Genomic DNA, 15,064 nt, shown 5'->3' on the forward strand with positions numbered 1-15,064 from the left:
TTACTTTCCCCAACAGGAAACCCGTTTGTAGCCCAGAGGGCTCGACTGGCCTCAGAGCCCGGTGAGTCCTGCGCGCCACCCCATGCCGAGCACAGCCAGCTGCAGCTCACTTTGAATGGGTTGATGCTGCAAGCACCCCCTGTCTGCCTGACAGCTGAGACTCGACTGACGGCCGCCTGCGGGCACGAGCCCCCCAGCCCTCCAGCAGAACAAAGGTGTGATTCACACAGCTCCCTCCGCTGCACATCCAGCCAAAGGAGGCCTCTGGTAAATAGCACTGGGGATCCCAGCGACAAGTCTTGTTGGTCTAGACCAGGCATGTCCAAAGTCCGGCCCGCGGGCCAATTGCGGCCCGTGTTCCGGTTTAATACGGCCCCCGCTTCCTCCCCCTCTCCTGGCTCCCCGGCGCTCTTTTGAACTGGCGCGCCCAGCGCACCGCTTCCGGCCGCGCCGCCGCCGCCCATGGCCTCCGCGGTCCTAGAACCTGCCCTGTAGGGCACGTCCGCAGCCCCGCTCCCCCGCTCGGCTGCGGGTTTGCCCTGCCCCCGGGCTGCCGTGAGGCCAGCGTGCCCTGCGCTCTCCGCCCGCCTCCGACCCTACAGGCCCTCCGCCTTGGGGCTGAGAGTGCGGGGACGGCCCTCACGCATGTTCACTTCTTCAAATCTGGCCCTCTTTGAAAAAAGTTTGGACACCCCTGGTCTATAAAGTGCTACCGGACCATTGGTTGGGTTTTTATACTTCCCCAGTGAGCCATGCCCAGCCTCCCGCCCTCACCCAGATAGTGCTGCAGTGCCCAGGGAAACTGAGGCACACACACAGAGCTACTCCAGAACAGCACAGGCCAGTAGAATCACGCACAGTGCAGCAAAGCCAGCCGAGTGACCGCAGGGACTACAAGCAGGAACACAGTCCCTACCTCCTCACAGGATTTTTTTGGGGGGCAGAATCCGGAACGGCACGGCTCACAGCAAAACAGCATTTGTCCCAGAGTCACGGAGGCGGCTCTGCAGAGACTGGGGTTCGTTATTTGTGCCACAAGTCAGCACTCCCCCTCCCCCAGTAAAAACCAAACACACGCAAGTGGATGAACTGAGACAAATATTCTGCCGGGCTGGGAATTGCTGGCCACGGGCACGTCATTAGAGACAGGTTTCATTGGTCTTCACCGGTGTGACGTAGTGGGGGTACCTTGCTGGTTGCTAGGCTGGGCAGTGAGCTGTGAGTGACCCCCCCTGGCTGCTGGCTGCTGGCTGCTGGCTGCTGGCTGCAGCATGGCCCAGCAGGGCAGGGGATGAGTCATTATGCAAGGGGGCTTCGAACCTGTCTGACCAGTGATCTCCCAGGGAGCGGAACAATGGGAAGAAGGGGAGGGGAGCCCTGGCTGGGGGCAGGGCTGGAAGTGAGGGAGGGAGGTTTCTGGCTGGTATCATGGAGGAAGCAGCCTAGGCAACGGGCTGGGACTTAGGGGCCCAGGCTCCCCCATCTCAAGGGGGCTGAGGCATCCTAGGCCTGCCCTGGAACCAGATTCCATCTGTGCTGTGCTGTATCCTGGAGAGGCAATAAACTCCCTCTGTTCTACCGGCTGGTGGAGTCTGTCTGTGCCACTACAAGGGTGCAGGAGACGGGAAAACCCCAACGCGCCGTCACAACCGGCACACGGCAAGGGCCAGGTAGGCAAAGGTTTTCCGGAGCCGACCTTACTCATATGCAGAATTATCAGTTGTGCAGGGCACCCGGAACATCTGGGGCATAATGGCCACCCACCCGCCTCTCCCTACCCCAGTTCTGTGGCTCTGCCGCCTCCGGAGAGGAGCTAGAGACCCGGCAAGTGACAAGGCCGCACTGACCCCGGGACAGAGCCACCCGGGGGGCAATGAAGCCGTGTACCGGGCACTGGCCCAGCCCAGTGCAGACTGTCCGTCTCCGAATAGAGCTGTGATTTCACAATCTGCAGGCCCTGTGGACTCGCAGGTCCAGAGTTTCAAACTGGTTTGAAAACGACGTCAGTGGCGCGCTGCTGCAGATGGTAAAATCACAGCTCTGAAGAGCAGTGCCCCCCCTCCCCCCGGCTGCCGTTGGGCTTTGGGGCACCAGTTTACTAGCACTAGGGAGGGCCCCAGACGTCCTAAGGCCGGCCCTGGTGTTCTCTGCACGCGCGTGTGCATTTCGGATGGGCGTGGGGAACGCCACCATGCGAGTGTGAATCCCCTTTGGCACGGGCTCCTCTGGGGGCTGGCAGGGCCGCCCTGCCCCCGCTGAGACTGTTAGGGGGTTTGATGCTGCGAGTTCCTCTCCCCTTGCATTGGTAATGACCCGGGATTCCTCCGCCGGGCGTCGAGCGCGGCCTGGTTGCTCCTTCTCGCTGTTTGAAGCACTAACCCCCCCGCAGGCTGCAGGCCCCGCCCCCAGCTTCCCGGCCCACCCCCAGCACAAACCCTGGAAATCATGGAAGCCCTAATCCCTCCGCTCGGAGCCCCAGCCACCTGCCCCGCCCGCCAGGGCGCCCGGCGAGCGGCAGAAGGGCACCGGGTGTTTACTCACCTCCCGGCTGATCCTGGTGCAACACACCCAGGCTAGCGCTTAGCCGCGAGGCCCCGTGACCCTGATCAATTCCATTTATTCAGCTTAGCGGATCAAACCGGGTGACATTTGGAGCGGTGTGATTGACACTGCAAATCCCCCCCATTGGGCAGGCTCCAGGAGCGCTCGGCCCGCGTGCTTGGCATGCGAAATCCACCGGCCAGCGGCAGGGAGACGCTGCCCCCCATCCCTGCCCCAGGGTCCCCGCGCCCGGCAACCAGCGGCCAGGCTAATAATAGCCACAGCACGGCGGGGGCCTCGGGGTGGGGCAGCGCACGGGCAGGCCAGGGGCGCGGGGGGAGGTGCAGCATTTCTGGGCCCTGGACGGGCACAGGGCAGTCGGGGCGGGTGGTAACACGGCATGAATGCTCCCGTTCTCTGCCGGCCGGCTGCCCGCTGGGGCTCTGACTGTGCCCTCTCGACACATGAACTGCAGCTCGCGGGGCTTTCTCCCGCTGCCGAGGCGCGATCCCACCCTCTTGCTTCCCTTTGGGGACCGGCCGCCTGGCACTGCCACCCTCGCCGCAGCCGCACTGCTCCTGGCTTCCTGCGACTGCAGCTACACGCGAGTGAAAGGGGGCGCGTGTGCTCCCCGGGCCCTTTCCCCTCCTGGCCAGCGGCCCGTCTGCACCTGGCAGACTGAGCACCTGGGATTCATGCGGCTGGGGCAGGGGGTCTGCAAGCCATGTCCGGCTCAAGGGGTCTGCAAGCCGTGAGTGGGGCTGCAGGCCCCACTGATCCACCCCTCCTGCAGCAGGAGGCTCTGGCGCAAGGGGAGCAGAGGGGACAGGTTATGCTCAGGGGTGGGGGTGGAAGGAGGCAGGGAAGAAGAGGGACAGGGATGGGGCATTGGCTGGTCGCATGGACCATGGAACTTGCGGCCTGTGGCACGTTGGCCGGGAGCATCCTGGCTGCTCCGTGGCCCTGGAGACTATCTCCCCGCCCTCTGGGCTGGCTCACTGCTCAGCCAGCAGGTCAGTGCTGCGGGGGGGCCAGGGCGCAAGGCTGCCGGCTCCAGGACGGCTCAGGGCTCTGATGCGCAGGCGCTAGAGAGACGGATAGACGCTCCCCGGGGCCTCTGGACCGGCTCCGCAGACTCCAGCACAAACCCCCTTTGGCACAAGCCCCTTGGAGCCTTCCCTCGGAGCCGCCCAGCCCCGGCGCCCATGCCGCGCGCAGGCAGGCTGGGGGCAGCGATGGAAGCCGTGCGGGGACAGGCTGCTCAGGGCGCTACCAGCGCGCTGCCTGCGGAGGCTCTCTTGTTCAAAGGCAGCCCTGGCGCGAAGGACAGTCAGCATCAGCCAGCTGCCCTTGGGAGCCCGGTGGAGGGAACGGGGGTCTCCACGGAGCACGGCGGGGAGGGGGCGGGCCGACGGAGACAGACCCTGTGACAATGGACGGTATAACTGGCTCTCAGTAGAGTCAGAGTGTATGAGCCACAGTGTGGGGCAGCCACTATGCACCAGAGCTGTGCACAGAGGGCACAGGCGAAGGCCGTCTGTCCCACTAGCTCCAGGGCCGTCTGTCCCGCAAGCCTGGAGCCGTCTGTCCCACAGGCTCCAGGGCCGTCTGTCCCGCAAGCCTGGAGCCGTCTGTCCCACTAGCTCCAGGGCCGTCTGTCCCACTAGCTCCAGGGCCGTCTGTCCCGCAAGCCTGGAGCCGTCTGTCCCACAGGCTCCAGGGCCGTCTGTCCCGCAAGCCTGGACCCGTCTGTCCCACAGGCTCCAGGGCCGTCTGTCCCGCAAGCCTGGACCCGTCTGTCCCACAGGCTCCAGGGCCGTCTGTCCCGCAAGCCTGGAGCCACCTGTCCCACTAGCTCAGGGCCGTCTGTCCCACAAGCCTGGAGCCGTCTGTCCCACAAGCTCCAGGGCCGTCTGTCCCACTAGCTCCAGGGCCGTCTGTCCCGCAAGCCTGGAGCCATCTGTCCCACTAGCCCAGGGCCGTCTGTCCAGCAGGCCCGGTGCCATCTGTCCCACTAGCCCAGGGCCGTCTGTCCCGCAAGCCTGGAGCCGTCTGTCCCACTAGCTCAGGGCCGTCTGTCCCGCAAGCCTGGAGCCGCCTGTCCCACTAGCTCAGGGCCGTCTGTCCCGCAAGCCTGGAGCCGTCTGTCCCACTAGCTCAGGGCCGTCTGTCCAGCAGGCCCGGTGCCATCTGTCCCACTAGCCCAGGGCCGTCTGTCCCACACAGGGTTGCCAGGTTTTTGCCTGGACAGTCTGGTATTCGTGGCCCCTGTCCAGTGAGAAACCCCAGAAAACGCCGGATGTGTAGCCCGTCTATTTTCCGTTTTTCTCAGACGGGAGGCCGGCAGGGACAAATTTCCTTTTGCTCAACAAGTTTGGTCTCCCGTTTTTTTGTTTTGTTGCTGAACAATTTTGGTCCCCCCCCACCCCCCCCGCCGCCCCGCTAAGTTTGGGATTTGTTGTGAACGTATCTGGCAACCCTCGTCTCCCAGCGGAACAGTCTCTTCTCTTGCCTCTCCCAAGCAGAAGCCAGGGGCCCTCCTTCCCGGCAGCGGGCGCTGGGGGGCGGGGAAGGGAGCCAGACCCCCAGGATCGCTGGCTGCACGGTGCCAGGTGTCCGTTCCCCCCGGCAGGAGACGTCGCGGGGGGCAGCTGTGGAGGTTCAGCCCTTCCAAGTGTAGCCCCATCCGGAGCCTGCCCCCAGCCTGTGCGTGGGAGCAGCTCTCCCTGCCGCCGGCCCCTCCCTGCCCAGCTGTGGGGACCCTTCCTCGGCTGCGGCCGCAGCGTGAGAGCCAGGCCGGGGGTGCCCAGCGGGCTGGGGGCTCAGATCGCTGGCCGAGAGAAGCGGAGGTGGCTGGCAGCTGGGATACATCAGGCGCTTTCTCAGAGCCGCGGCCCAGAAAATCCGCTCTCTTGGCGGGGGGAGGGGACAGGGGGGCTTCCCGCTCCGGCTCAGAGAGGAGGCAGCTGCCAGCTGCTTAGCTACCCCCCTGGGAAACACGAGGAGTTGCCGTGTCCCCCTCCTCTCCTTCCCTGCCCCAGCCCCTCGCCAAGGGCGGCAGGCTCCCTCGCGGCTAAGGAGCTGCCCTGGCCCCTTGCCAGGCAGGATTTCTGCCGGGGCGGCGCATTCACCTGGCTCGGTTTGCCCTGCCCTGACGCTGCATGTGTGCCCTGCGGGGGGGGGGGGCACCATCCCTGAGGCCCCTCGCAGGGCAGGAATGCGGCCGACGGGCTGTAGGGCTCCCGTTGCAGACTCCTGCCCTGAGCTCCCGATGGCCCAGGTGCAGCTCCGCCTGTGGGTGCAGCTTGGGGCTGTCCTGGGGGGCGCCTCAGGCAAAGGGGACAATCTACCGCCTCCCGTGGCGGGGGAAGGGAGAGCAGGCGTTGGCTTCCCTCAGCTGAGTGCTGGCTAGGTTGGGGGGCGCCCCAATGTCCCCCCTTCCCACCTTCCCTTCCCAGGGGAGAGTTTTCACGCAGCGGCAACCTCTGGGGGCTGGAGAGCACAGGAGTGGCCAGGCCAAAGGGCCACCTAGCCCAGTGTCACCTCACCGGAGTTTAAGGGGAGCAGCTCACTGCGGCGCCCACAAAGTCTGCACACGGGGGCCATGCGAGGGGGCACCTGAAAGCTGATTCCGTGTGTGCTACGCGTGTGCCCGTGCGAGGTCTGTGTGAGTGGTGAGCCGGGCGCTGGGGACGTTCTCTGCCCGAGACAGAGCCGTGTGCCCGTGCGAGGTCTGTGTGAGTGGTGAGCTGGGCGCTGGGCTGGCGCTGGGGACGTTCTCTGCCCGAGACAGAGCCGTGGGCCAGTGCGAGGTCTGTGTGAGTGGTGAGCCGGGCGCTGGGCTGGCGCTGGGGACGTTCTCTGCCCGAGACAGAGCCGTGTGCCCGTGCGAGGTCTGTGTGAGTGGTGAGCAGTGAGCCGGGCGCTGGGCCGCCTGCTGTAAAGGGTTGTTCGGTCAGTGGCTGTGCTAATTAGCAGGGCCCCAAGGACAGCGGCTCTCCAGGTGGCCCACACACACCTGAGGGATGCGTCTGGAAACCTGCAGACCCGTCAGTATCTCATGGCTCACTGCCATGTGTGACCAGCCCCAGGGATAGAGCAGCACCAGGAGACGGAATCCATCTGGTCTTCAGTCGTGGTCCTGATCCCAGATGCAGCCTTGCGAGGGACAGCGCGCCAGGAAGGAGGCTGACCCGTCCCGACATAGATGCACACCAGAGACTGCTAAGCCAGCAGCTGTAACATCTCTGCTGAGAACCCGCAGCAAGAACTAGGTGGTTGGTGCATGTGATGTATTCGCCACAGCAACCTCACTCTCCACCTTTTCTCTTCTGTTAATAAACCTTTAGACGGTAGATTCGAAAGGACGGGCCCAGCGTGATCTTGTGGGGAAGATCCAGAGGGTAAATTGACCAGAGATCTGTGGCTGGTTCTTTGGGACCCGGAGGACCCGTTGGGGGTAGGTGAAATCAGGTTCTAACACCCCTCACCTGTGTTAGGCCCGGGGCTGACTGGGGCGCAGGGAGAGCTGGGGTGTCTGAGGGGTTTTGCTCCTGAGGCTTCCTGCTGGCCGGACTGGCAGCTGAAGCGCTCGGTATAACTGGCGTGTGGCCTGTTTGGGAAGGTCTCCAGTCCGGGGCTGTAAGAAGCCCTGGTTTTGAGCAATTCGTCCTGATTCCTCCCGTCACCCCTTCCCAGCATCTGGCACACAGAGGCTAGGGCCACCTTTCTTATCCATCCTGGCTAATAGCCATTGATGGGCCTAACCTCCATGAATTTATCTAGTTTTTTATGTACTCTGTTAAAGTCCCAGTGTTCACAACATCCTCTGGCAAGGAGTTCCACAGATTAACTATGCGCTGCATGAAGAAAAATTTCCTTCTGTTTGTTTTAAACCTGCTACCTATTAATTTCATTTGGTGACCCCTAATTCCTGTGTTATGGGACCAAGCAAATAACTTTTCCTTACTCACTTTCTCCACACCTGTCATGATTCCCATAATCCCTCCTGGTGTGCTCTGCATCATCAGTGATAGCCTTGCTCTGGCACAGGGGACTGCATGCCCTTGCCCCTTCCCCCACAGAGCCGCCTGCCTGCCACGGGGCTGCCGACTGTTACTGGGGGGGGGCTATGGACACTGATAAATCCGGCTCCTTCTCGGGCTCAGCTTGGCGACCTCTGCTCTAGACGCACCTTGCCTCAGTGACCCCTGGCCAGGTGTCACCTGGGGCAGCCTGCATCTGTCATGGCTACTCAGCATCAGCAAGGGGGTGGGGACCCGCCTCCTTCTGCCTGGGCTGTGTCCCTTAGGGCCCTCAAGCCTTGCCTCAGGCCCTGCAGCCTGGGAGCTCCCCTGCCTGGGTCCCACCCTGCAAGCCACCCCCCCCCCCGGCACCCAGCTCCCTCCTGCTCCCCAGCCAGAGCCAGCGTGTCTGTTCCCCGCCCTCCCCGAGCCCTTATTCATAGCCCCAGCTGGCCCTAATTGGCTGTATCTGCCCCAGCTGCGGGCTCTGCTGCTCCAGACTCTTCCAGGGCTGCATTTAACCCTTAAAGGGCCAGTGCAGGGCACCCCCCCAGCCCCCTACGTGCGGCTAGGGCTCCCGGGGCACATCCCACTAGCCCCTGCGCCTCAGCCTGGCAGCAAGCGGAAGCTCTTCATGTCCTTGTCAGCCATGCACGGGGCCAGCCCTTCTTTGAGCCTGGCTGGGTTCTTGGCCACAGGGCCGTCCAGTGGCAGGGAGTCCCACAGGCTCAGTGTGTCGTGCTGCATTGCACTTTCAGGGTGGACCCTGGTGGGCAGGCCCGGGGCTGAGTTGTGAACCTGGCTGTGCCATCGACTCGCTGTGTGGCCCTGGGCTGGGGCACCTCCCCTCCCCACCCCGGTACAGGGGGAGAAGGCGCCTGAGCTGCCGCATGTTTGCCAGTTAGCACGGGGAGGGCCCGGAGGCGGCTGTGCCGCAGCGCTACCGTCACCGGTTCTGGGTTGGCACGTGGCAAGTCCCTGACTGGAGAAGCCCGTCACTCGGTCGCCCTGGAGCGACTGCCACTCCGCCGGAGACAACAGCACTGCCGCCGCCGGGCGTCACGTTATTGGAATTTAAGGGGAGCAGCCCGATCATTGCTGAATCCACGGGGGGGGGGGGTGTTTGCCCCGAAGTCTGTACAAAGGGGGCCATGCGAGGGGTCATACGAAAGCTGGTGCCCTACTGATTCCGTGTGTGCTACCCGTGTGCCCGTGCGAGGTCTGTGTGTGGAGTGACGGATACGGGCTCTGCGCTGCCTGCTGCAAGGAAGGACAGTCCAGTCAATGGCTATGCTAATTAGCAGCGCACCAAGGACACTGGCTCTCACGGGGCCTGCAAACCAGCCAGGGCAGAATGGCTGCCGGCATGTGACACAAACAGGTCACTCCACCATGCGACCTGCTCTGGGTCGGGGAGGCCAGGAGAGGTAGAGAAGTGCCACGAGGTGGATTCCAGCTGGTCTTCAATTGTGCTACTGATCCCAGATGCAGCCTTGCGAGGGTCAGCGAGCCGGGGAGGAGGCTGACCCGGCCCGACATAGGATGGACACCAGAGACTAAGCTCGCAGTTTGGAACATCTCTGCTGAGAGCCTGCAGCAAGCACTTGATCTGATGCATGTAACGTCTTCCCCTTAACAGCCTCACTCTCAGCCTTTGCTTTCTTTCATTAATAAACCTGTAGGCTGCGTCCAGACTGTCATGATTTTGTGCAAAAGTGGCCACTTGTGCACAAAATCTTGCCCCCTGTCTACACTGGCCACGAGTATTTGCACAAGAACACTGACTGTGTAACGTACAAAATCTGTGCTTCTTGCAAACTCTGACGCTCCCGCTCAGGGATAAGCCCTCCCGCGCAAGAGGCCAGTGTAGACAGCCACGTTAATTTCTTGCGCCAGAAAGCTTGATGGCTAAAATGGCCGGCGGAGCTTTCTTGCGCAAGACAGCGTCTACACTGGCACGGATACTTTTGTGCAAAAGCACATCTCTTGCGCAAAGGCACATGCCAGTGTAGACGCTGTCTTGCGCAAATACTTTTAATGGAAAAACGTTTCCGTTAAAAGTCTTTGCGCAAAATCATGCCAGTGTAGACACAGCCGTAGAGTTTAGATTCGAAAGGACTGGCCCAGCGTGCTCTTGTGGGGAAGATCCAGAGTGTAAATTGACCAGGGATCTGTGGCTGGTTCTTTGGGACCGGGAGGACCCGTTGGGGGTAGGTGTTAGGCCCGGGGCTGACTGGGGCGCAGGGAGAGCTGGGGTGTCTGAGGGGTTTTGCTCGTGAGGTTCCCGCTGGCCGGATGGGCAGCTGGGGCGCTCGGCGGGACTGGCGTGTGGCCTATTTGGAAGGTCTCCAGACTGGGGCTGTACGGAGCCCTGGTTTTGAGCAGACGCCCTGAGAGGTGCCCAGACTTGGCCCGGCCCGTCACACGGGGAAGGGGCTTTGCTGGCAGGGAGCCGCTCGGAGCCCCCTGCCAGGGACTGGATCAGCTCAGGGCCCAGGCTGGGGCCGGCTTCCCGCCACTCGACTGTCCCACTTGCCTCACCATACCGGATGCAGCCCCCTGGCGTGTGAGCGCCGGGCGCCCAGGAGAGCCCAGTGCACCTGCTAAGTGGCACAAGCCACCTGTGGCACCCGCTCGTCACCACGGAGGCCTGTGAAGTTCCCGGCCAGGACAGGGGCTTTTCAAAGTGGAGGTTTGGAGCTGTTCCCCCAGGCCCAGGTCTGCGAGAGGAAGGCCCGGGCCGGACCGCTGGCTGCAGTGCGCCTGGCAGCGGTCGGGAGGACTGCAGAGTCGGGGCGGGAAGGGGGCGCGAAAGGACCTGGTGTGACGGGGACATCTCCCAGCCGGGCAGCCAGACACGGAGCACCCACCACGGCCCTGGGACTTCCCTGCAACTGGCCAGGGCTTAATTTGTGCCAGGATTTGCCTGGCCCGGCCCCGGCACCTGTGGGCTGGCCAGTTCATGTCCTGGCACCCCTGGGCCTGGCGCTCAGAGCCCGGCACTTCGGATCTTGCTGTGCCAGGGAGAGTTAAGGTCTGTCCCCCCCTGAAAACCGTCTGCCTCATTTCTGAGCGGAATTGGTTTGGCTTCCTCTTCCAGCGCCCGGTTCTTGTGCCGCCTTTTCCTGCTCAGATCAGGGGCTCTTCGGGGTCTGCCAGGAGGGGCCCAGCGCACTGCAATCAAGTCTCCTCTCTAGCTGACCGTGCACAGCGCTGGAATCGCCTCCCAGCCCCCGCCCTGCTGCCCGTGCAAGGACAGGTGGGCGGCCGTGCCCGTGGAGGGCAGGGTCACAGGCACCTGGCCCATCGCCAATACCCTGCCAAGAGGCAGGTGCAGGAAGCTGCACTGCTGGGCCTGTCTCTGTGCCCTGTGCTGCCAGGAGCCGCGCTGCTGGGCCAAGCTGCAGTCCGGCTGTGCGCGGCGCGGTGTGGCGTGGGGCAGCTGCTTGGCTCCGAACGGCGGCGTTGTGCCATGCTCAGAGCTGCCCGGTGGTACCGCCGCGGTGCACCTGTGGCTGGGCAGAGCCACGGCGCCGGCTGGCAGCTCCCCTGGCTCGGGGCAGCGCTGGGTAGGGACCCCTTTGCCCTGCCTGTCCGGTGCCGAGTCAGGGCTGGCGGGTTGATTCCAGGGGCCCAGCGTGTGGTGGCTCTGCCCATGGGGGGCTGTGGCGGCCGCTCCCCCGGTGGCATGAAGAGTTTCCCAGCTGACAGCAGGGGGGCAGCTGGGGCGTCCTCCCCACCAGCAGCCTACTCCTCTGCCCCCGCGGCTGGGCCCACGCCGGTTGGGGGGTGCTGCCGCCATGCCCAGCTGCAGCTTTGGGCCGTGCCTCAGGGAGGGCGGGCCCTTCGGGGAAGTGGGGCCCATGATAAGCGCAGGGCCACGTGCGGGAAACCCACTGCAGGCGCCTCACGCCGGAGACATCAGCATGGGGGGTCTCCCCGGGTCCCCGGGCTGGGGGGAGGAATGGTGCGAGGGCTGTTTCTTGCACACCTCTGCCCCCCAGTGGCCGGCTCTGGCTCGGCTGCGCACCGGCGCTCACGGGGGCTTTGCCAGAGCAGCCAGAGGGTCAGCAACGCCAACAAACGCCTGGCCAGCAGAGCTTGGGTTCTGGGTTCTAGGCCGGAGCCGGAGCCGGAGCCGGAGCCAAGCAATGGCCTCAGCTGAGCTCCTGCCTAGCACTGGAACCAGCGAGCTCGTCTCCAAGGGCCGCAGTCAGGCTGGCTGCCCGGTCCCGCCCAGAGAGCGGAGACCCGCTCAAACACTGGGGCTCTGGCTCCTCGGGGGCCCAGTCCCAGGGCGGTGCCGGGGCAGGGAGCCGGCTCTTGGGGACTTGCAGCTCTTGGTGGTTCAGTGCCGCTGGCCCAGGGCCCAGGGTTTGCACGCCGGGTGCGGGAGAGACCAGCCGCCGCCCGGGGCTCCCGTTCCTGGGGGTGTAGAGGGCTGGAGGGGGGCGTTCACTCCAGAGACTGGGCTTCCCAGCCTGGCCTGGTGCCCCCCCCAAGCCTGGCATGGCCCCGAGCTGCCCTCCCCCCCCGGCACGAAGCAAAACCCCAGCTGGGGCCCCAGTGGCTTTTCCATCACGTCTCCCCCCGGTGCCCACCGAGCCCCCCGCGTCTCTCCAGGCCGAACGCCTGGGCAGGTAAAGGGTTCGGGCCAGCGGCGTCTGGTGTAACCACCAGCTCCCTTCCCACGTGTGGCAAACGTGCCCCTGCCCCTTCCGCCTGCTGGCCAGGCCCCTGGGGCAGGGACGGGCCCTTGCATTGGTCTGGACAGGCCAGCACAGAGTGGGAATGGCCGGTGGGCGAGGACAAGGGGCCGGTGCGCTGCAGCACTCAGACCGTGCCGGGCGGCTTGCACTGCCAGTGCGGCTGAGTCTGGGGGGAGCCCGGCTGCTTCACGACTTTGGGCCCCTGCACCGGCAGTGCGTCTCGTGTGCCCTTCCCCCTCGCGGGGAGCACAGTGCTCGGGCCCCAGTCACCAGGCGGATCACGGGCCCGGGGGCGAGCCACAGGCCCGGAGCCAGGCCACAGGGCAGGAGAGCGGCTCGGGGTTGTGGGATAAATTCCTTGCAGTCCCTTCTGTCAGCGCCCGAATGGTCGGTTCCGACACGTTTCCCAGGGGGAACATTTGGGGGCAGATGGGTGGAAACGGCTGAAGTGAAAAATGGGGGAGGGGGCGAGGTCTCCACCCAACCGGGGCTTAGCGATGGAAGCGACTTCTTGTGAACCCAAAGCCCCCAGCCGAAACGAAGCGGAGACAAAGCTCCAGCGCGACCCGGCCGGGCTTTCCCCAGCGCGCTCGCTCCGGCGTGTGCGGGGCTTTGGGCCGGCTGGGCCTGGGGTGGGTCGGGGAGTCTCCGCGTTTCCTCGGGGACGCGCTCTCGGAAGCTGCCAGGCCCTGGCTGAGAACTGAAAGGTGCCTGCTTAGCGCTGAACTCTGAGCAAGCCAGGGGTGGGGGAGGGGTTTTTGGGGTCACTGGGGCGGATGGAAGGAGGGCAGGGTCAGGAGCTGTGGGTCTGGCAGACAAGCCAGGGGTGGGGGAGGGGTTTTTGGGGTCACTGGGGTGGATGGAAGGAGGGCAGGGTCAGGAGCTGTGGGTCTGGCAGACAAGCCGGGGGTGGGGGAGGGGTTTTGGGGTCACTGGGGCGGATGGAAGGAGGGCAGGGTCAGGAGCTGTGGGTCTGGCAGACAAGCCGGGGGTGGGGGAGGGGTTTTGGGGTCACTGGGGCGGATGGAAGGAGGGCAGGGTCAGGAGCTGTGGGTCTGGCAGACAAGCCGGGGGTGGGGGAGGGGTTTTGGGGTCACTGGGGCCGGTGCAAGGAGGGCAGGGTCAGGAGCTGTGGGTCTGGCAGACAAGCCGGGGGTGGGGGAGGGGTTTTGGGGTCACTGGGGCGGATGGAAGGAGGGTAGGGTCAGGAGCTGTGGGTCTGGCAGACAGGCCGGGGGTGGGGGAGGGGTTTTGGGGTCACTGGGGCGGATGGAAGGAGGGCAGGGTCAGGAGCTGTGGGTCTGGCAGACAAGCCGGGGGTGGGGGAGGGGTTTTTGGGGTCACTGGGGCGGATGGAAGGAGGGCAGGGTCAGGAGCTGTGGGTCTGGCAGACAAGCCGGGGGTGGGGGAGGGGTTTTGGGGGTCACTGGGGCGGATGGAAGGAGGGCAGGGTCAGGAGCCGGGGTCTGGCAGACAAGCCGGGGGTGGGGGAGGGGTTTTGGGGTCACTGGGGCGGATGGAAGGAGGGCAGGGTCAGGAGCTGTGGGTCTGGCAGACAAGCCGGGGGTGGGGGAGGGGTTTTGGGGGTCACTGGGGCGGATGGAAGGAGGGCAGGGTCAGGAGCTGTGGGTCTGGCAGACAAGCCGGGGGTGGGGGAGGGGTTTTGGGGGTCACTGGGGCGGATGGAAGGAGGGCAGGGTCAGGAGCCGGGGTCTGGCAGACAAGCCGGGGGTGGGGGAGGGGTTTTGGGGTCACTGGGGCGGATGGAAGGAGGGCAGGGTCAGGAGCTGTGGGTCTGGCAGACAAGCCGGGGGTGGGGGAGGGGTTTTGGGGGTCACTGGGGGGGATGGAAGGAGGGCAGGGTCAGGAGCCGGGGTCTGGCAGATAAGCCGGGGGTGGGGGAGGGGTTTTGGGGGTCACTGGGGCGGATGGAAGGAGGGCAGGGTCAGGAGCTGTGGGTCTGGCAGACAAGCCGGGGGGTGGGGTTTTGGGGTCACTGGGGCGGATGGAAGGAGGGCAGGGTCAGGAGCTGTGGGTCTGGCAGACAGGCCGGGGGTGGGGGAGGGGTTTTGGGGTCACTGGGGCGGATGGAAGGAGGGCAGGGTCAGGAGCTGTGGGTCTGGCAGACAGGCCGGGCGTGGGGGAGGGGTTTTGGGGTCACTGGGGCGGATGGAAGGAGGGCAGGGTCAGGAGCTGTGGGTCTGGCAGACAAGCCGGGGGTGGGGGAGGGGTTTTGGGGTCACTGGGGCGGATGGAAGGAGGGCAGGGTCAGGAGCTGTGGGTCTGGCAGACAAGCCGGGGGGTGGGGTTTTGGGGTCACTGGGGCGGATGGAAGGAGGGCAGGGTCAGGAGCTGTGGGTCTGGCAGACAGGCCGGGGGTGGGGGAGGGGTTTTGGGGTCACTGGGGTGGATGGAAGGAGGGCAGGGTCAGGAGCTGTGGGTCTGGCAGACAAGCCGGGGGTGGGGGAGGGGTTTTGGGGGGTCACTGGGGTGGATGGAAGGAGGGCAGGGTCAGGAGCTGTGGGTCTGGCAGACAAGCCGGGGGTGGGGGAGGGGTTTTGGGGGGTCACTGGGGCGGATGGAAGGAGGGCAGGGTCAGGAGCTGTGGGTCTGGCAGACAAGCCGGGGGTGGGGGAGGGGTTTTGGGGGGTCACTGGGGTGGATGGAAGGAGGGCAGGGTCAGGAGCTGTGGGTCTGGCAGACAAGCCGGGGGGCAGAGGCCTGGCACGCCCGTCTCCTGGCAGCAGGCAGGTGGCACTCTCGCATCAGCCTCTGCCTTCGGGGCCTGTG

Source organism: Pelodiscus sinensis, chromosome 16 (assembly GCF_052426305.1).
Source record: "Pelodiscus sinensis isolate ZL-2025 chromosome 16, ASM5242630v1, whole genome shotgun sequence".
NCBI classification, from domain to species: Eukaryota; Metazoa; Chordata; order Testudines; family Trionychidae; genus Pelodiscus; species Pelodiscus sinensis.